Source organism: Arvicanthis niloticus, chromosome 23 (assembly GCF_011762505.2).
Source record: "Arvicanthis niloticus isolate mArvNil1 chromosome 23, mArvNil1.pat.X, whole genome shotgun sequence".
In the NCBI taxonomy this organism is placed as follows: Eukaryota; Metazoa; Chordata; class Mammalia; order Rodentia; family Muridae; genus Arvicanthis; species Arvicanthis niloticus.
This window is the reverse complement of record NC_133430.1, coordinates 34,118,502-34,140,160: the sequence shown is the minus strand read 5'-3', so window position 1 is coordinate 34,140,160 and position 21,659 is coordinate 34,118,502. Positions and strand designations below refer to the sequence as shown.

Below are 21,659 nucleotides of genomic sequence, written 5' to 3'. Positions count from 1 at the left end.
CTGTAAGGTTCTGGTGACCTACATTTTCTAAAAGGTGGCATGTTTTCAAGGCCATCAGATATATAAAAAGAGGTGAGGGAATCCCCAAATAACCAAATTCTGGTTGGATGTATGGGTGCAAATAATGCCGATAGACAGAAGAGGGGCGGCTTCTAAAGAGGCGGAGAAAAGCAGGGCGGCTGGGGAGCTGGCTTTAAAGCAGCTACTAATAAGCGCGTCACATGCTTGTACAGGCCAGTGTCTTCAGTGCCTTTCACACCTGTCCCTTATCCCCGCAGCACTAAGCAGACATTAATGTGCTTTCTGTTTATACAAATCTGCCCATTCTGGACATTTCTACTCTTGGCTTAGTATTTGATATTATAGGGCAAGCATGTCCTCAGTTTTTCAGAGTTGACCAGTAACCCTGATTTTACAGTATCAGAGATGAGAGTACCAGTTGACAGCAATTCATAGCACAGACTGCTAAAACTGTTTAGGGCAGTTTCAGACACTGTTGAGAATTCTGTCCTAGTCCCAAGCAACACTTCATCTGCTTTCCCTGACACTCAGGACAGCAGCTGTGCTGGTTAGTGTCTTGTTGGTGTGACAAGTGCCTGACAGAGGCAGCTTAATACATCCTTCCTGGGCAGGAAGGCACAGGCGAGGGTTGTGCTGCATCCCGTGCTGGTGCCCAGCCCCGCTCCAGCATTGAGTTCAGGATCCCAGTCTATGAGATGGTGCCACCCACATTCAGGCTGGTCAGTGAGACAGCTCAGGATGTGCCCAGAGTTGTGCCATCTAGGTGCTTCCAAATCCACTCAGAATGACAAGGATTAACATGACAGCATCTCAGACTGCAGTAAAATCAAACTTGCTAACTCAGTACAATCCACAGATACACAAATTTGATACTTAAATGCTAAGAATAACATTGGGAAAAATATGAAAAGTCTTTGTTTTCTGTAATTTAAACTGTCATATTTCTGAAGAAGCAGGAAAGTGTATGGACAGTGAAAACACTGCAGTTTAAACACAGATAGTTTACACTCTGAGCCAGTGTTTCACGTGGAATGATTATTGGTTCTGTATGGACTGATGATGCATACTCTGTGAGTGTGTATGTGTGTGTGCACGTGGATGCACTCAGCCAAGGCTGTGGTAAAGTTGCAGGATGCAGCAGGCTAAGCAGTGTAAACATTTTTCATTCTATCAGTTGTTTTTGGCAATTGTGTATTCAGAAATCGTGCATTGTTGTCAAATGTCTCATGCCCCCACTCCAATGTGGTGCTGGAATTCCAGCTGTGCTGTGAAAAAGGCCATTTGAATGCCAAACTAATGGGAGGATGTGATCTGCACACACTGAACAGCCCTTTAAACTGTGTATGTTTAGCTTTGTGAACTATTTAATAAGCTCTTTGTCACTTACTGGGGAGGGGGATCTACAAGTGCAGGTTTTGTCTCCACAGCAGCATCAGGAATCTCTGTGGTACTGCATATTTTTCATTTTGATGTTATTAATAAATGGGCATCTTGTCCTGAAGCTTGAGATAGGATTAAGGTGGAGGCTAGAGAGATGGCTCAGTGGTTACTAGCTTGTGCTGCTCTTGGAGAGAACCCAGGTTTGGTTCCCAGCACCCACATGGTGGCTCACGATTATCTGTAATCCACTTTAGGGGATCTCATTTCTCTTCTGACAACCAGGGGCTCCTATGGTGCACATACATTCAGGCATACACATATAAAATTGAATAAATAAATATTTTTAAAAGGCTGGTTAAGATTAGGTCATAAAGATAAGATACAAATGAAGGAAAACATTCACAGTAGGCTAGTGTGTCATGTCTGTCCTGGAAATACTGAATTTCTTGACCCATCGAGCCATTTAGACAGCCAACGGGTCACATATGGTACACACATTAATCATAACAGCCAGTTGTTTCTTACAAGTTTAAGAGTTCTTGTCTCATATCGCTTGCCTTGTTTTGTGGGTAGTGGAGCACTCTCGTTCTTTTTGTTATCAGAGCTAAATGGCCGGTGGTCTATGATGAAAGCAGTTTGGGTCAGCAGGTTTGGGGAACATCTTCCTCAGAAAAAAGGCAGCTGCTCTGAGGGCCATCCCTCCCTGAGCTGGGGTGGACTAACCTTAGCAGCGTGCACTCACGTCTGCTTCCTGTTGAATTAAACACCTACTTTTTCTAGTTGGAGAGCCTTGAACCTTCTGCAGGAGTGTCACAGGCTCTGGAAATTTGTAAGAAATTTGTAACCTTCCTTTTAGGAAGGTTGTTTTTGAGTATCCATCCCTTGAAAAATACTCAGCTATTTGATAGTACAGAAGAATTCCTTTCTCAGAGACATCAAGTGTCCTTTGTAGGAGTTGGTTGGTGTTTCACAGAACAGTGTCAGTAACAGCCGACTCTTTTTCCTGGCTCTGCTAACTGATGCCGTAGAACTTGATTGCTCTGTGCTAAGAAGAGAGTTTGAAGGTGTGTGGCTGCTCCCTGGTACTTTCAGTCTGCCTTTGGTGTGAGGTAATAGTGTCAGGTTTTAGTTGTCTGCTGTGTCAGTGGTTACATGATTATCTTTTCCCTGAGGGCTAGGGGAATGAGCAGGAAGTTCACAGCCGCCTAAGGAAGTAAGTTATGTCTTGGCACGAAGTGCTGATCACTTGGCACACATAAGCATTAGATCACCGTGCCTGCTACTTGGGAAGGTTCCGAAAGTGCTACCTAACTCTGCAGGATTCTTCATAAACTTGGAGAGGTGCAGGGAGTGATGCTTACTGTATCCTGTTCTCATATGTCTTGCCAAGTTGCTCTCACCACGCTCTTTATTGATAGAAAATTAGTTAGACAAAAACCATTTTCTTCTCCCTGCATGGCAGAGGTGATGAAATTTATGAGAAAGTACATATAAGGAAAGATCTAAAGTGCTGCTGTAGATTTGAGCCCTGGGTTTAGACAAAGACCCGAGTTAGAGAGGCATGTCCCGTGTGCTTCTGTCGTCTCAGTTCTTCATGTGTGGAGGTGGTGGGAAGAGCATTCACTACACATGTGGTCAGGGATCTCAGTTGCAGGCACCAGGATCTACCCAGGGTAGACAAGGTAAGTTATTAAGGGAGATAGATACTTTAGGAAAGTGGTCGGAGGGCTAAAAAAAGAGTCTGGCTGGGAGTAGTGTTGCACACCATGAATTTCAGTATTCTAGAGGCAGGGCCGGGGCCGGGGCCAGGGCCAGGGCCAGGGCCAGGGCCAGGGCCAGGGCCAGGGGCAGGTAGATTCTGTGAGTTTGAGGCCATCTGGGTTTCATACATAGAGGCCAGCCAAGGCTATTGAGTGAAACTCTTTCAGAATAAAGTAAAATAAAATGAAAGGGACTGCAGGCGGAGTTTCTAAGACTCGTTGACAGGAGCCATTGTGCAGATAGCCTATGTTGGAGCTGCATTGGTCAGGGTGCCCCAAATGGGACACTGAAGCTGGACTCTTCTCATTTGAGCCCAGTGGCCATTGTACATTTGGCCAGCCAGCCACCTTGCTGCTTCTCCTTGTGACTGTTTTGAATGACTCCCACAAAGTGTGTGTGTGTGTGTGGGGGGGGGGGGGGATGGAGTCTGCTGGTCCTATGGAACAATGAAGGTAGGAAGCATAAACTAACTCCCTCAATTCCATTTTTAAGTTCTGTTTTGAGAAGGTGAGCTTTGCAGTTATGAAATGAGGGGAAATGGGGCAAAGGTGACCCTGGGTGCTGGGTGCTGGCATAACCAGTGTTCCTTATAGTGCCTCCTGGAAATCATGCACTGATTACAGAAATGTAAGAGTGTAAGTACCTTTTAAAGAAACATTTTTATAGCAGGGAGCAGTGCTCTCAAGTGCTTAAACCTTCTGTAGCTTAGTTCTGTTAGTCTGCTAAGAGCATGCTGGTATTGGGGCCAAAGATAAGAGCAACTGCAGGCTCCTTAGCCCTTGGTGGCCAAGGCTGTGGACTCCTTTTAATCACAGAGCTGAGACTTCTCAGTGGGCCACTGCAAGTTCATTGCTGTTACTAGAGGAGTAAATTAATGTATGTTTGTGGTGATGCATGTGCTCATAGAATGTTGGGATGGTGTAATAGCACATGTGGTCAGTTACCTAATTTTTATTTTCCTAAAATGGAGTTAGCTCTAGGAGAGACTTAGAAATTATTCTTTTTTTTTGGGGGGGGGGTAGGGCTAGTTCAATGGATAAAGGGTCCAAGCATGATGACTTGAATTTGATGGTCCTACATGGTGGAGAGAGGAAGCTACCTCCTGCAGGCTGTCCTTTGACCTCCACCTGCGTACTTGATGGCGTGTGCTACCCAGTACCCGCTAAATAGACGGCATAATAGATAAAAGCAAAGGCGATTGATTACCCCATCTCGGAAGCCCAGACTGGTGAGCCTGTGAGTAGCTGGTTGGTGGAGCTGCTGGCTTCACAGCTGGGCCTTCTGAGGGGAGACTAGCACTGTCACAGGAGGCCGAGTACCCACAGAGTGTCTTTGGCATTGCCCTTGATTTGAAGATCTTTAATGTGTTGGCTGAACACTTAGATGGTCTGTTCTTGTGTTTGGAGAAAAATGAATCATAAAAGGAATAATTTGTGCAAAACATCCTGAGGGAAGAGTTCCCTGAGCAGTGTCTAACTGAAGGTCTGAATTCTATGTAAGATAAGCCGCAAAGATGAAGGGCACTGCACATAGTGCTTCTGTTCTCTCCCCGAGAATTCTGTTGTTAAGACACCTGCCATTGCCCTCATGCTCAGTCCTAGTTAAGAATTACCTCCTTCATCTCTGCTCAGGCACTGCTCTACAGTAATGTCCTCTTGCCCTGAGCCTCTTATTCCTCAGGGCGTCCCTGAATCTTCTTATCCTGCCTTCCTGCCTTTTTTTCTTCAGTCCTGCATGTCCCTTCTTAGTAATCTGTACATCTCCCAGACAGCAGGTCTGTTTATTAGACTGTGGTCTTTTCCTGTTGGAGTCCAAGCCCTGTGAAGGCGGATCGCCAGACCGTTCATCTCCAGCATGAAGAACGTGCCTGCCGTAGTCTGTGAGAATAGGCATGTAGAATAAGTGCCTTGGCAAAAGCAGCCACCTTTTTGGATTTGTGTTAGTGAAGCGACAGACTCTTAGCTCTAGTGTTTATTGATTGCCTTATAGGAATGGCATGGTCATCATTTGTATACAGAAAATAAGTGAACTGTGATATGTGCCGTGTTTTTTGGAGCCTCTTTGCTTTTTTGGCAATAAACAAGGAACTCAGTCAGATTCAGATGAAAAAAGCCATTATTCTAGAGGACTAAATGATAACAATGCATAGACAGTCGCAGGTACAGACTTGGATGTGGACCTGGCTTAAAAGCCTTTCAGTGCCACTGTGCCAGACAGCTAAGTTTCAGGGTGTCTGGTAACTGAGTTAATTGGGGAGGAGTGAGATGGGAAGGGAGGATAGAGGATCTTTCATCTTGATGCCACAGAGTCATTCAGATGTGGACTCAAGAGCAGCATATTCTGTTAATCTAACCCTAGTTGTCGAAGCTAAACCAGTCCACAAGGAGATGTACTCAATGAGGTGACACCCTACAATATCCTAAAATTCTTCTCAGTTAAGTTTGTGTTAGTCGGAGCGCAAGGTCATTTGTAAATCTTTAAAAACTCTTCATTTATTTGGAGGAGAGGTGTGCCTTAGCACTGGTGTGGAGGTCAGAGGACAACTTGCAGGAGTTGGTTCTCTCTTGCCGGGTGGGCCCTGGGCATCAAACCCAGACTGATGGGGTTGTCAGTAAGTGCCTCTGTCTGCTGAGCCATCTCACCACCTCTGAACCTCCTTGTTACTTTGTAAAGGCATGGTGACACTTGGAGAATTCAAGGCAAATAAAGATTACATATTAGAAAGGCCTAAAAGAGAAATGCCTTAGAAATCGGCCTAACTAGGAGTGAGTTCAACTCTGTTTCTTACGCAGTATTACACAACTGGTATGGTAGAGTCAGGCAGGGCTCCTCTTCTCTAAAAGGCTCTTCAACAGGAGGGAACACATATGCTCCTCTTTGGGATAATCTAGAGAGCAATTCCACATCTTGAAATACGTTTTATCTGATAAATTTTAAATAGCCATGGCTTGGAACTCAGATCTGCCTCCTCTGCCTCTGCAGTGTTGGGATCAAAGGTGTGCACCACCTTGCCCCATGCTCTTTAGTTTTCCTCTGTTTAAGCATGTGCATTTTATTAGTTCTGTCTAAATGTGTGCATTTGAGGAACTGCCATTGAACTTGAGAAAATGAATGAAGACCACCTTAGGTGATTGCCTTAGAAGATGAATGAAAACGAGGATATGCCGCCTCAAGGCACGGCCGTGGGGAAGGGCTATGGTAGACATGAGGGAGAGAACAGGCAGAGGCATCTGGAAGAGTCTGGACTGATTGGGCTGTGAAAAGAGCGAGGAGGAGAGAAGGCCAGAGGAGGAGAGACCGTAAGTGGATCAAGAGCTGAGCGAAGGACCAAGGGTGTGCATGGCAGAACTGGCAGGGTCATACAGGAAAGAGAAGCTGGGGAAGGGAAGGGTGCCCAGAACCTGGCTGGAGAGGTTTAGGTAGGTGGGGGTGAGAGGATCCTGGAGGAGCCGCAGGGACTGAGTGAGCCTTGTCCCAGGTTTCTTTGGGACCTGACATAAGAAATGTTCTAAAGTTCAAGTTTTAAAGGAAGTTTCCATGGAGATGACTGGCTAGTTGATCAGTTCTCCAGATACTACATTGGTGGAACTTGATTACAGTGTGGTAACATGAGCACGTTTAGAAACTGAAGTTAAGTTTGAGAACAAAAAAATTGCTATTTCAACGTTGTGTGTTAGGAAAAGAAGGTGTATTTTATTAGATGAACTGGTTTGAGTGGTGTCCACTTCAAAAGAGACATGATTTCTACATATAGCTTGTATTTGTTTTCTCCTGAGAATAAAATTAGACTATAGATGTAGCTAACTCGATGCTATCCCTCCTCCAGCCACAGTTATTCAGAGGTTTTTACTTCTTAATCTTTTATGTAATTAAAAAATATTTCTTTTATGTGCATGAGTGGTTTGTCTGCAAGTGTGTGCCTGGTACCTGAGGAGCACACAAGAGGCCTTGGCTCTCCTGGGACTGGAGTTACACATGGTTGTGAGCTGTCATGTGGGTGGTGGGAACTGAACCTGGGTCCTCTGCAAGAGTAGCCAGAATTCTCAACTGACGAACTTCTCTTTCTAGCCCCTTATGTAACTATTTTTGTTTTGATAATATGCATTTAAATGAGATTTCCATCATGTAGCTGAACTGTAATTTGGTTCATAGTTTTCATAACTGATCAGAGAGCAGGTGTGACTGACTATATAGGAGACCTGGCCTGCAGGAAGGAGCTCTGACTTAATTTCATTGTAAGTTGAGGGTATTACTGTGGGACAGGGCATGGAAATAGCACCCGGCAGCAAAAGCCTGTGACGTGTATCTGGTCATAATGTGCTGTATAGGCACATGCCATATCTCAGTGTTGCCATGTGAGAAACTCTTCCCTTGAGATGAGTGCCTTGGGAGCTGGTGCCCCTCCCTTCAGTGTAGGCAGAGAGTTCCTAGAGAGGACACACCATGCAGGCACTTGCTGGGTAGTCCCTGGTGATCTGTGGAAGGCCCCCTTTCTGCTAAACAGGCGTGTTTTTTGAGTCTTCTCAGTGTTGCTGAGAAAAAGCGCCTCCCAAAACAAATAAGTTTTGGCTTGAGCTGTTTGTCACAGTTGGGAACAGTGGTCTAAACTTGACTTGTCTTGCATGCTCAGGTTTTCCCTTGACTGAGGATTTTTGATTTAGTTGGGCAATAGCAAAAGCATGTTGGTCTACCAGGCAGGCTAGTATTTTTCCTGTGCTTGCTGACTTAGTCTGTGTATGGCCATATTACCAGCTATTTACAGGTGCCAGGTGGACTTGAGACATCCCTACAGGAGCATTCCTGTTCTGTTCTGGAAGTCATGGGCAGAAGTGCAGATGTGGTGTATGTGGCAGACACCTGGTGGTTGGAAGTGCCCAGTTCTGGGGAAGAAACTCAGGTTAGGCTCAAAGCTGTTCATCTTTGATGCTGTTCCTGTAGCCTAGACCTGTGAGCTGTTTGTTAGCAGTTATAACTCCAGTGTTGGAGATAGTTCTTAAATCAGTTTGTGACTTGTCTTCTATTTTTCATGTTTTATGGATTTGAAAAACTTGGTGACTTGATCAAATATGGTACAAAGAGAAGTAGTGAAGGTTTTCCAGCAGATGCTCCAGCTGCAGCAGGCTCATTACTTAAAGGCATGGCAGTGCATTTGGAGTTTGAGCTGAAGCCCTGGGAAGACTACAGTTGGCTGATTGTGTAGGGACCGGGAAGCAGCCAACTTTTTCCAATCTGTATCGGTTTTGTATCTGTATCTGTATCTGTATCTGTATCTGTATCTGTATCTGTATCTGTATCTGTATCTGTATCTAGAAAGCAGGTTTATTGCGGAAGTCAGCTGGGCTTAGCACAGTGTATAGAAATTACATCTTTGATTAAACAGATGTTTTTAATCTTCATAGTGCACATATATTTTTAAATTAATTACTACCTTTAGTCCGTATTGACTGTTAACTAATTTCTGAGATTTTTGCAAAAAGTAGAATCAAACTAGGAATGGTGTGTGCCTGTGATCTCAGCACTGGGGAGGCAGAGGACTTCTGGGATGGAAGTATGCATTCAAACAAAGCATCAAATTCTTCAGACAGATTTTCATCTGCTTGGTATTAATTAACTAAGAGGTGTTAGTGGGGTGAACTTCACAAACACAGAGACGTAATGTACACTGGCAGTTAAAAGACAGGCTTCTTCATGGTGGTTTATAAAACTGTGTTGAAGGAGTGTGTGCTCCGCACCAGCCTTCTCATTCCTACCACTGTTACAGTTAAAGACTGTTTTGTTTTATGTGTAGGAGTACTTTGCCTGCAAGTATGTACATGTATCATGTGTATGCAGTGCCTTGGAGTACAGATGGTTGTGAGCTGCCACATGGGTGCCAAGAACTGAATCTGGGTAAGAGCAGCCAGTGCTCTGAACCACTGAGCCATCTTACTAGTTCACAGTATTAACCACTTCTCTGTGTGGTTGCTTGATCATTCTCCCATTTCCCAACCCCCACTCTCTGTTCCTTTCCCTCCTTTCCTCTTATTTAAAGCTTAAAACCATGGGTTGTTTTAAAGAATAGTCTTTCAACTTTGTGTTGAGAGACTATTCTTTAAAAGTACTGTAATAGTTCTGGGCATAATAGTGAAGATGGATATGCACTCAGAATCATTTGGAGTTTACAGTATAGTGTTGTTAAATGAGGTTTTCTCCAGACAGAAAGGGAATTGGGCCAAACAAAACCAGACATCTCCCACCTCCTCCAATCCAGAAGACCGTGCCTCATAGAAAGACTGTACTCATTTGAGCTTGTCATTATGTACTCAGATACAGAGAGAACGTAGTTTAGAGAAATAATCTCAAATTGCCATTGATTCATTGATTGATTGATTGAGACAGGGTCTCACTATATAGTCCTGGCTGGCCTGGAACTTAAGGAAACCCATTTGCCTCAGCTCCCCAAGTGTTGGAACCAAGTCTGACTGCAAATAGACTTTCAAGACCTAATTTGTCTAATAGATGATGAGGTATTGGGCCACTTCCAAATTAGTTTCTGTACATCTCTAGGAGGCTGACTTTCAAGTTTAAAAATCTATAAAAAGTTAAATCTAAGTTTTTGGGTCATTTGAAGAGGGGCCGACAGCCCCCTGAGTGAACTAGAAATCAGCATTGGTTTGATTGTGGTCCTCTTAGCCAGCATGGTTTCCTAAGTGCATCACCAGTCAGCAGATGCCTTTGTAGAGCTTAGCTGTACCAACAGGGAGCTTGAGATTTACTGAGATACAGTGAGGTCTTTATTAGTTACTCTGTATTGCTCCCCTCTTTTCTCTCTCTGCTTCTCTTTCCTGAGCAGGAATTACTCAGAAGATGCTTTCAGAAGCTGGCTGCACCATTAAGAATGACTAAGGACAAACCAAACCAAAACAGACAAAACCCCCTCAATATAGATGCATACACATTTTTTTGTTTGTTTATGTTTTGTTTTTTGAGACAGGCTTTCTCTGTGTAATAGCCCTGACTGTCTTGGAACTCAGTCAGTAGACCAGGCTGGCCCCAAACTCAGAGCACTGCCTGTCTCTGCATCCCCAGTTCTGGGATTAAAGGTGTGCACCACCACCAGCTTAAAAACGTGTACACTTAGTTAATAAAAGAAACTTAAAAAAAAAGGTGTCACTGCTGAATCTAATATGTAGCCACAGTCATTTTTGATGGTTTACTATCAAGTCTTAGTTTTGGTATACTGAAGATTGGGTCTTAAAAACATTTACTTAGGCCAAGTGTGATGGTACACATCTTTAATCCCAGTATTCAAAAGACAGAGACAGGTGAATCTCTGAGTTCGAAGTCAGCCTATTTTACAAAGTTAGTTCCACGATATCCAGGGCTACACAGAGAAATCCTTACCCCGCACATTCATTTACTTGTTTTTAATTTTGTGTATATGTGTGTTTAGCCTTCATGTATGTTTGTATACCACTCAAGGTTCAGTGCCCATAGAGGCCAGAAGAGGGAGTTAGACTGTAGTTATAGACCATTGTTGGCCGTCATGTGGGTGCTGGGAGTCAAATCTGGGTCCTTTGCAAAATCAACAAATGTTCTTGACCACTGAGCCGTCTCTCCTGGGTGTTTGGGCCATACTTTCACTGATGCCTTTTCTTCTACACTATGAGCTTTGATGTGAACAGAAGCACTTTGTGGTGTATATGCCGCTGTCCTGTAGAAATACCATGGAAAGAAGCCCAGAACTGTGATTAAAAGTCTGGAGATAGTGTCTCAGGTATGGCTATGTCTTCTTTAACTCTGGAATACCCTGAGTTTTCATGCTTAAGTCCTTAGGCACTACAAGGTTATCATGGGCACCAGATTACATAATATGGTAAAGGACTTTGTAAACTACAAAGTGTTTTTTCAAAACCCATTTTTGCTTGTTTGTATTTTAGTATATTTATTGCCTAACTTTCCTGGGGTTCATGAATTACGAAGTAAAATTTAAATAATTTTACTGACATGTTCAGAAAGTACAGAATTGGGTAAGGATAAAGCCTAGAGGTCACTGTTTGACATATTTTCAGTCCTTTGTGTCCATTATAGAGGGTAAGTATGTGTAGCATGACATTGTCTGAATATAAGTAGTGTCTGATTTTGTGCTTTTGTCCCTTTTAAAACCCAACAGCTGTCTCAGCTCTTTTAATAGCTGTGTAATTCTTATGTCTTCAAAATAATAAAGATCGTGTGTGTGTGTGTAATTTACTTTTATTGCCAGTGAAAATTTATAATATATTTTATTAAAACATTGGCTAATTGTTATTATTAAAATATTTTCTTAGTTTACATTAGTTTCTCAAATGTTGGGGATTTAAATAGTAAATGTGTTAATGTATGGAATCTTACCTCTTTTTTTCTGTGTGTTGAAGATTGAACCTAGGTTCTTGCATATTACTGATTTATACCCCTAGCCTATGAAACCTCAGATTACAAAAGCTTTTACAAGGGCTGGAGAGGTGGCTCAGTGGTTAAGAGCACTGACTGCTCTTTTAGAGGTCCTGAGTTCAATTCCCAGCAACTCATGGTGGCTCATAACCATCTGAAATGGGATCTGTTGCCCTCTTCTGGTGTGTCTGAGAGCGACAGTGTACTCACATACATAAAAATAAGTAAATAAATCTTTAAAAAAGCTCTACATGTATGTGTATGTGGTGTTTGTCTATGTTTGTGTGTGGTGTATGCACGTCATGCATACACGTACAGGTCAGAGGACAGTGATGATGGCTGTTGGTCCTGGCCTTCCACTTGAAGACATGGTTTCTAGTTCTTTGCCACCATGCACACTAGGTTAGATGGCCTGTGAGCTTCTGGGATTTTTCTGTTTCTACCCGTCATTTCTTTGTAGGAGTACTGGGACTATAGGTGTGCACTGCCATGGCTGGGCTGATGTGGGTTATAGGAGTCCAGACTTGGTCCTCAAGCTTATATGAGAAATGATTTACCTACTGAGAGGTAAATCATTTCATTATATGAGAAATGATTTACCTACCTTAACTCCAGTTCCCGTGGATCCCAATATTCTGTTCTGGCCTCTGAGGTACTGACACACCTGTGGCATATATATGTCTGTGGCATATATATGTATGTGTGTATATGTGTGTGTATATTTAATATTTAAACACATACAACAGACAGACATGTACATTTAAAAATTGATTTTGAAATGTTATAAGAAAGGAGGAAAAAATACTTGTGAGAACCTTCAAGAGGCTGGTATGAGCAAATGGGGAAATGGAATTCTAGTACTGCTTCTGTTTACCTTGAATCATAAAGAGAATATTCCAGAAGGGGTTGTTGAGGCACAACAAAATGTTTGCTGGAGAGTCTTTCTTAATTGATGAAGCTACCAGAAAGTATCCTTAGAGCTTCTAAAAGTACACTGAAATATGAAAAAAATATGTTTGCATGTGTGAGTGCTTTGCCTGTGCTTGTGTGTCTACCTAGCATACACAGAAGCCAGAAAAGTACATGGCATGTCCTGAAACTGGAATTAGAATTTGAGCTGCCATTGGATGCTGTGAACTGACCTTGGGTCCTTTGCAAGAACAAACAGCCAGAGCTCTTAACCACTGAACCATCTCTCCAGCCCCAAAGTGTGTATAACTGTGTTGTTGTGGGTCTGAGTGAGTGTTTGCAGGAGCTGTGTGGGATGTGATTTCACCTGTGTGCCCTGTGCCTCACTCCTCTTGAGTGATAAGCTCCTACAATCCCAGTTTCCTGGCTGTGCTTTAAGCTTGTGACATGGCTGAAAGTTTGGGCCACATCTATAGCTGGGCTCTCAGGCTTGTTGAGAGGTTAGGAAACACAGTAAACTATAGTTAGCTGCTTTCAACCTGACACATTCCTTGTGTCACACTAGAGAAAATATTTACCACTCGTGGCCGATGGTAGAGATTTTCGGACTTAGTTTCATTAAGAAGTAGTTGAGAGGCTGGCAGAATAGTTTGGCAAGTAAAGGTCCTTGCTGCCAAACCCAGCTTCCCAAGTTTGACTCCCAGAAGGCACATGGCTGAGGGAAAGAAATGATTCTCAAAAATGTCCTCTCATTTACCGTGTATGGCCAGAACCTCACCACAGGAACCAACTTTAAGTAAATAGAAGTAATGAACAGTATCAGTGGAAATCAATACATTCCTCCCTCCCTCTGCCCCCCAGACTGGGTTTCTCTGTGTAACTCTGGCTGTTCTTTGTAGACCAGGTTTGCCAGGCTTGTTTCAAACTCATAGAGATCTGCCTGCTTCTGCCTCCTGAGTGCTGGGTGTAAAAGTGTATACCGCCATATCTTGGCTCAATACATTCTTAATAAATAAATGAATAAATAAAAAACAGTTGGATACCAGGAAGGGACTTTTAACTAATATGGACACTGGTAGACATACATCAGAAGTGGGGCCGTCTGTTCTGAATAACACACTTGAAGTCGTGTTCCTCTTCTCGTGTTTCTCAGTTGGTGAAGTGAGCTTGGCTAGGTCTGGAAGCAGCATCGGCTCATTGACACTCACATGGGGTGCCTTTAAAGTAACTTAGCATTCACTTCCCGTTACAGCTTTTATCCCTTTCTACATTTACAGGTGTTTCTTCAGTGGCAGAGTGAGGAAGACGTTTGTCCCATGTCGCTGTAGGGGTGCCACAGTCTTAGTTTACTGTTTGCTTTGCTTCTGTACTTCAGTGTGTTCCTTACAAGTTCATTCTTGCAGTGTCTGAACCGAGGAGAAGGCTTGCTGATGTTGTTTGGCGCAGGGTATGACTGTAAACACTTCTTTCTCAAATGCGGAATGGCTCTCGGTGGTAGTAATGCTAGTAGTTGCATAATCATAGATTGAGCTTTACGAGCAGAGCAGCGTAGAAGGAGTGGTGCACACCTACACCTTTTGCAGGAAGTTGCCCATCCCATGGAATCTACTTTGAAAATCATTTAGAGCTCGCTTGAGGGTCTTAGACTTAACAAATGTTAGGAGTAAGGTAAAATGTTAGTGCTATTCAAAAGCGTATGCGTGGATATTTCGGATTTCACTGTATTTTCCTCTCCCATCTTCTGTAATTTTTAGTTTCTTGGTGTTTTTGTAATTTGAAAGCTGTTTGGCAAAGATAGTTCTTGGAAGTGCTTCTCCCTCTGGAGACTGGCGGGGGAATGACTGGTAATCCGTGCAGGACAGCCGTGCTCTGGATCTGAGGAGCCGTTTTGTACCGCTCTAGGTGTGAAGAACTCAAATAGAATGCCTGAGACTTTGGGCTCACTTTATATTTTTTAGGCAGATACGAATATTTCTGAAAAAATTGTCTTGCTCAGTTGACATTCACAGCATTTCTTGGGAAAATAGATGTATCGAGTGTTTCTTAAGCATGCATTTAAAATTAGTTTTTATTTATCTGTTTTTTTGTATGTATGAGAGTGCATATGTGTGTGTTGTGTGTGTGTTTGTGAGTGTGTGTGCTGTATGTGTAGCTTTGAGAACAGTTTGTGGGCTTCAATTTTGTCCTTCCACTTCTGTGGGTTCTTGGGATGGATCTCAGGTTGTGTGTGGGGCTTGGCCGGCTTCACCCTTGGCAGCAAACACCTTTCCTGCTGAGTCATCTCACTGGCTCACTTAGTGACTTAATTGCCTCATTTCACAGTTTACACATAACATAGATGTTTCAAGTTTTCTAGTTGTACTTGTATATATACATCTATCATGCCTTTATTCACAGTAATTGTCTGTAAACTCTTTGAGATAAACCAAATTCAGTGAAAAGTGTTTTCTTGGTAGAGGCTTCAGTGCTGAGTACAGCAGGTTTTATTCAAGTATTATTTTACATTTTATTTTTCCTAAATAATGCTATGTCAGGTTTCAATAATAAGTAGACTGTAGGAAACAAAGCGAGGACTTGGTTCTCCTGTCTTTCCAGAGAGATTCTTTTTTAGGATATCATGTCTCTTCTACATGGGGCAAGGGCAGCACAGGGAGTGTGTGAGCATTCGTGCGTGTGTGCGTGTGTGCGTGTGTGCGTGTGTGCGTGTGTGTGTGTGTGTGTGTGTGTGTACGCGTGTGCACATGTGCGCGCGTGCGTGCGTGCATGTGTGCGTGCCTTCCTCTGGGACTTGCACCTCTGTGTCTAACTTAAACTTGTAGAGGAGGTGCCTTCAGCTCTTTTCTGCTTTTCTTTGCCCACATGAGGCTGGAGCTGACTCAGAGCTGACTTCAGTGACATTCTTTTTTTTTTCCTTTTGGTTTTCTGAGACAGGGTTTCTCTGTGTTACAGTGGCTGTCCTGGAATCTATGTAGGCTAGGCCAGCCTCTTAGCACTAACAGAATCCTGAATGTTGGCAGCAGCTGCACAGGACTCAGGGAGGTGCTCTCTTCTTCCAGCTCATTTTTCTGAGATCGAGATTTCCTTGTCTAAGTTTTAACCTTTTAGCTATCAAAAGCCAAGTGTTGCTCTGACAGTTTTGGTAGAACTATAAAACCTCAAAGGTAAAACGTACCAGGGCATCATGCAGTTCTGGTTTTTTCCTTGTCAGCGTCCCTCAGATTTTGTGTCCTCTGGTCTGAAACTGCTTGCTTCTGCCTTCCACAGTGCGACCTCCCTTCACTCTCTCTTGGGATTGCCTTGGGTTTTCACCTTTGATGAATTTTTATTTTCTGGAATAAGTTTCTTTCCTTCCTCTTCGTGTATGCCTGTGGGGTGTGTGTGTGTGTGTGTGTGTGTGTGTGTGTGCAACCGCGTGCATACGCGCCTGCCTGCCTGCCTGCCTGCCTGCCTGCCTGCCTGCCTCTGTCTTTCCACAATTGGGATATAAGATAAAATTTGTTCTATAATTGCATGTGAGAGTGTACTGATTTTCATATCATATGTATATCCCTTAGTCTGGCTAAATTAATTTACTAGTCTGAACAGTTGTTTTGTAAATTCTCTTGAGCTTTTTATGTAAATGATTTCTGTGATCTTTAAATAAGAAATTATACATCCAGACATGGTGGTAAACATCTTTAACCCTAGCATTCAGGAGTCAGAGTCTCCTGGTCTATATAGTGAGCTCCAGGACAGCCAGGGTGATATAGAGAGACTATGTTTCAATGCCCCCTCAACCCCCTGCCCAACAAGTTACATGTTTTTCTTCCTAATTCTTTTATTTCTTCTTCATGGCTGTGGCCAGGAGCTCTAGGATCCTGTTGGCTCAGAATTGTAAAAGCAGGCACTCTGGTTTTTATTCTTGTCTCAGGAGAGAATAATTCTTTTTCTTTAAGATTTCTGCTAGTTTTCATCCCTTCCTTCCTCCCTTCTTTCCTCCCTCCTTCCCTCCCTCCCTTCCTGTCATTCATTCATTTCAGGAAGTCCTCTACTGTTCCCAGTTTGTGAAGAATTTTTTTTTATTTTTTATCTTAAAGAATTTTTATTATGTGTGGCTGTGGCTTTTGTCAAATGCCTTTACTGAACAGGTGTTCCACGTTTCCTTCTGTATTTCTCACTGTGGAGTTCTTACATTCTACCCCTCATGTTAGACTAATCTTGACTGCAGTGATAAACATTGACTTCCTTTCATGATGAAATATACATAGGACTGGATTTTATTTCCTACAATTTTTACTAAAGCTTTTCGTGTCTCTGCTCATGAGGGATAACTGTTCTGTGAGTTTCACATTCTGTAATGGATCATAAGTATCTCATTAACATTAGTCCAGCCTTATAAAACAGGTCCTTATCCGTGTCCTGAGGAAGTGTGTAGAATATTGAATGTTTGGTAGAGTCTCCCATCGAAATCGTCTGGATTTGGATCTTTTATTTTTTTGTTAGACGATTTAGAATTTCTTGTGTCAGGTTTCTTCATGTAAGTTGTATTTTTGGGCATAAAGTTATGTGTTGCTTTTAATGTGTGTCGGATTTCTGTTTTCTAGTTTTGTGTTCCGGTCCCACCCTTGTTTCTAACATTGACAGGCTGTGTGTTGTCTCTTCCTTGGTCAGTCTTACTAGATGTTTGTAAGTTTGTTAAAGACCAAGCTTCTGGCTTTGTTAACCTTCTGTCTTCTGTTCCTCCACTTGCATTCTTTGTTCTGTTCCTCCTCTAACTCCTCTCTCCTCACAGGTTAGCCTTTGGCCACTGGATGAGGCTTGCTTTTCCCTCCTTTCTCTGTGGAGTTTGGAGGCTGTCGAACAGGAGTGTGTACAGTTTTGGTTTTACAGTCTTCATGACTGCCAGTTTATTGTTGTGGGGCTCATAACTGCACAAAATGTTCTAGGAACTATTTTTTTGTATATATTTTGAGCTTTGTTTTTTCGAGTGGTTTCCTTTTGCAGATGAACACGTTAGGCCTATCCCATAGAATACACATTTCCTGACCCAGGATTCAGAGACGGAGTTATTACCATTTTAATCACAGTGAGTCATTTAATTACACTGCCTGGTTCTTCACCTGGAATGGGAAGTGTAAGCCTTCTATAGCAGCTAAGGTAAGAGTTCATGGGACAGGAGCGTGTGTAAAGGTTAAAGGTTGTGAAGAGGTCACAAGAGTGTGGTGTAGTAAGCGTGTCCTCTGGGTCTCAGGGATTGATTATTGTGTTTATGCCTTTTGTAACTAACTTGTCCTGCCCCTTAAGCGCTGCTCATGTCCTTAACTCCTTTGATGCCCATTGGACCTGCATGAAGGCAGAGTAGATGCTTGTAAACACTGCTACCTAAGAGAGGCTCAGGACCTTACAGGCCTCCAGATTGCTCTGGGTTCAACCTGGCATTTTGGGATACTTTTCAAAGACTGCTCCAAGTGTCTGCTGCTACTGAAATTGTCTAGATGTCATCTAGTTCTGGCATGCCAGCTCTACATCACTTATCCAGGAAGCAGGATTTGGCTTTTTGGAATAGAAAATAGAACACCAAGGTAGAGAGCCACAGATGGGAGCTGGGAAACATAAGGATGTGCCAAGCGGAGTACGGAAAATGTCACTATTTCACAGTCCTTTCATAGCCTGCTCTATTTGATCTCTCTCTCTCTTTAAAAACTTATTTTATATGCCTGGGGTTTTGTCTGCATGCATTATTGTGTACTATGTGCAGGCCTGGAGCCTATGGAAGCCAGAACTGGAGTTATGGGTAGCTGTGAGCCACCAGGTGGGTGCTAGGAATTGAACCTGCATCCTTTGGAAGTGTAGCCAGTTCTTTTAACTCTAAGCTGTCTCTCTAAGCCCTCTGTTTGACCTGTTAATTATCATAGTGCCTTTATGGTCATTGCCATCATCTGATATGAAATTAAAGCATTTGAAGACTGAAATTTTGGCTTCTAAGCTCCTCTTATGTGCTGTGCATGGAAGCCCCTTGAAGCATATTTCAGAAATGAAGAGAAATGAAAGTTTTCCCATTGTTTATTGGGAAAAGTGGAATAAAAGGAGTCCTAATAATTGCTGTTATTAACATGGTTGGTCTTTGGACTAAGTTTGAAGCATTTATTCACCTAACTTATTTAATGAGCTTCAAGTTCCCTTTCCCCATTTGGTGTGCTTGGAAAACACTAGATTATATAAAAATGCTAAATTTATAATAGTTTTATCAATTTTGGAATTATCAATATATTAGAAATAGTTTTTGTTTGATTTATTTTAATAGAAAGTTGAGCTGTATAATGCTGACCTTTGGTAGTTGATGGCATGTATAAGCAGCTTTAGTTCTGAAAACTTGGGACTTGCTGCTTGTTTTTGCTGAGGGTCTGTGGCCTGAGTGTTGCTCACAGTAATTGCTCTGTAGGGCTATCTTATTGAATTAGGATCTTGTTGACGACTGCAGCACACTTTTGTGTGTGCTTATCAGCCTGTTTGTTCTTGCTACCCTTGTCTCTGAATGTATTTCTGGTCTCTAAAGCATGTTTCCTTCCTGTGACCCAATTCCTTTGCAACTCACAATATCTATTATAATGCTGTGAGAAATAATTGCATAAACCTTTTACAAAGACAGAGGAAGTCTGCTTGAATTTTGTTATATCTTTTCTTTTTGTTATTAACCTTAATTTAAAAATTATTTTTATTTTATGTCTGCATGTATGTTTGTATACCATGTGTACATTATCAGTGGAGGTCAGAAGAGGTCTCAGTCCCTCTGGAACTGGAGTTAGAGACAGTTGTTAGCCACCATGTGGGTGCTGGGAACTGAACTCTGCTCCTTTGCAAAAGCAGTAAGTAAAAGCACTTAGCCATCAAATGCTCTCCATTGCTGGGCCGTCTCTCTAATCCCCTCATCCTTCCTTGTCGATGAGCCAACAATACTGTCTAGTGATTGAAGCCTGGCCTTGAATTCCTCCAATGTACTTAACTGTCGAATACTTCTTTGTAGAAAGAAGCTAATACAGCTTAATATTTTCTTTTTCTGCTACTTAAAATTTAGGTTTAAATGAAATAATTCTTGTCATGGTTATGTTAATTGATTAGATCAGTATTCGTGACAACCTGTGATTCTGGTCCAAATGCCTTTCTGTGTCTTTCCTTAGAGCAGGGTCCCAAAGGGCCTACAAGTTTATATAGTTTGATATTGGCACTATGGTTGTGTGCGCTGTTGTTTTCAGAGTAGTTTTAGGTTAGCCGTCTTGTACTGGATGTTGAAAGCTGTAACCAGACAGAATAAGCTTTGATTTCCAGATAAAGCAGTGTTATTATTTAAAAATTTGTCCCACACTTTGTAAACATTAACAAGAGGCAGCAATACCAATAGCCTAAGCAAGTAGACTTAAGAGCTGCCTCAGAGAGTTGAGAGACAATGATGTGGGAGGGTGACTCATTGTTGGTGGCTGTCAGTCACTTTAAGAACAGATTTTTCTCTTCTCTTTGTAGAAATTAAGGCCTGGATTGGGGCTGTGTAAAATCAGTCTCATGGTTTCTCTGGTACAGGTTTTTATTAGTAAGAATCACCTGAAAGATATTAGAGCCTTTAAAAGTTCTAGTCTGCTCTTGACTTAATTAAAGGGAAAAATATTTTAATTTCTTGAAAAAACAGATATTAAGTTTCCATATGAGAAAGGCATGGTTGGAGAAGGACCAGGATGGGTTAATATGGATCTAGTACCAGGGCCCATAGATAACAGAGAGTCCAGGACTGCAAGAGAAGCGCTGTGGCCATTGTGCTGTTTAGAGAATAGGAGATAGGCTATTTCCCAGTGATTAAGAGGAAAAAGACTTAATGCCAGAGGTGGCAAGAAGCGGTGGACCTATATTTGAACAGCAGGAGATAAGGATAGGTGATTGAAGAGCTGTGGACAGGTGATTGTGGAGCAGTGGACAGATTGAGGAGCTGTGGACAGGTGCTGCACAGGCACATGATAGGAACAAGAATTTTGGATTTGCTGAGGTATACATCACAGAAAGGCACATAGTTGTCTCACAGCTAGTATGTATGCTTGTTTGATTAATTTTTTTATGAATTTTTTGACAGTATCATGCTTGTGTACTTGTATGCATACTTGTATACAATACACAGTGACAATACATTGTATATACAGTGACAGTACATTGTGTACACAGTTTGAATACAGCACACAATGACAATACATTGTGTACAGTGTGTATATAATACATTGTGCATGCAGTACATAGTGACAATATGTTGTGTACACAGTGTGTATACAATACACAGTGACAATATATTGTATATACAGTATGTATACAATACATTGTATATACGATACACAGTGACAATACATTGTGCACACAGTAAGTACAACACACAGTGACAATGCATTGTGTACACAGTAAGTACAACACACAGTGACAATGCATTGTGTACACTATGTATACAATACATTGTGTATACAATACACTGTGTATACAGTACAAAGTGACCACCATTATCATTTCTCACCCCTAATCCTGCCAACTCTTTTCCAGCTAGTCAACCTCCTACCTTTTCAACCCACCTTCTTCCCTCCCTCCCTCCCTCCCCCCCCTTCTCCCTTCCTCCTTTTTTCTTTATAGGCTTCATGTAAGCGGCAAAGCTGTGGCATTTTTTTTCATTCCAGTGTCTCTGTCCCATCCAGGAGAGAGTGAGTGGCTCAGCATACCTCTTCTATTTCTCTCTCACAGGCTTTCTACTCCCTGTCCTGCATGGTTCCCTGGGCCTTGGAGAAGGTGATAGAGATGTCCTGTTTGGGACAGTCACTGTCTCTCATCACTTTGACTGGTTATGAGTCTTCATTTTGGCTTGTTATCCACTCCTGAAGCACCTCTGTGACCAAAGCTGAGAGCTTCACTCATTTGTGGCTATAAACATAAACATTTAGAAGGCCACTTAACTCCCATTTGTCAAGACATCAGTAGTGTGGTATCCCATAGGTCCCGTCAGCTCCCTAGCTGTAGGTCTTTTTAACAGATTTTACGGGGCTAAATTTTAGCTCTGTTCCCTCCCGAGGGGTGGACCTTGGCTCTAATTAGGAAGCAGTTCATTACCCGAAAAGTGTTCATGGCAGTCTTGGTTGTATCTCCCCAGGCACTTCAGTATTTTACCACTCAAGGTCTAGAGC

The 21,659-nt window shown here is 42.4% G+C and overlaps 1 protein-coding gene across 4 annotated transcripts in view; it reads left to right on the top strand.

Annotated features, from left to right (window-relative positions):
- Window positions 1-21,659, top strand: part of Sipa1l1 (signal induced proliferation associated 1 like 1) — a 265,544-nt gene that overhangs the window by 19,750 nt on the left and 224,135 nt on the right. The window lies entirely within an intron of this gene.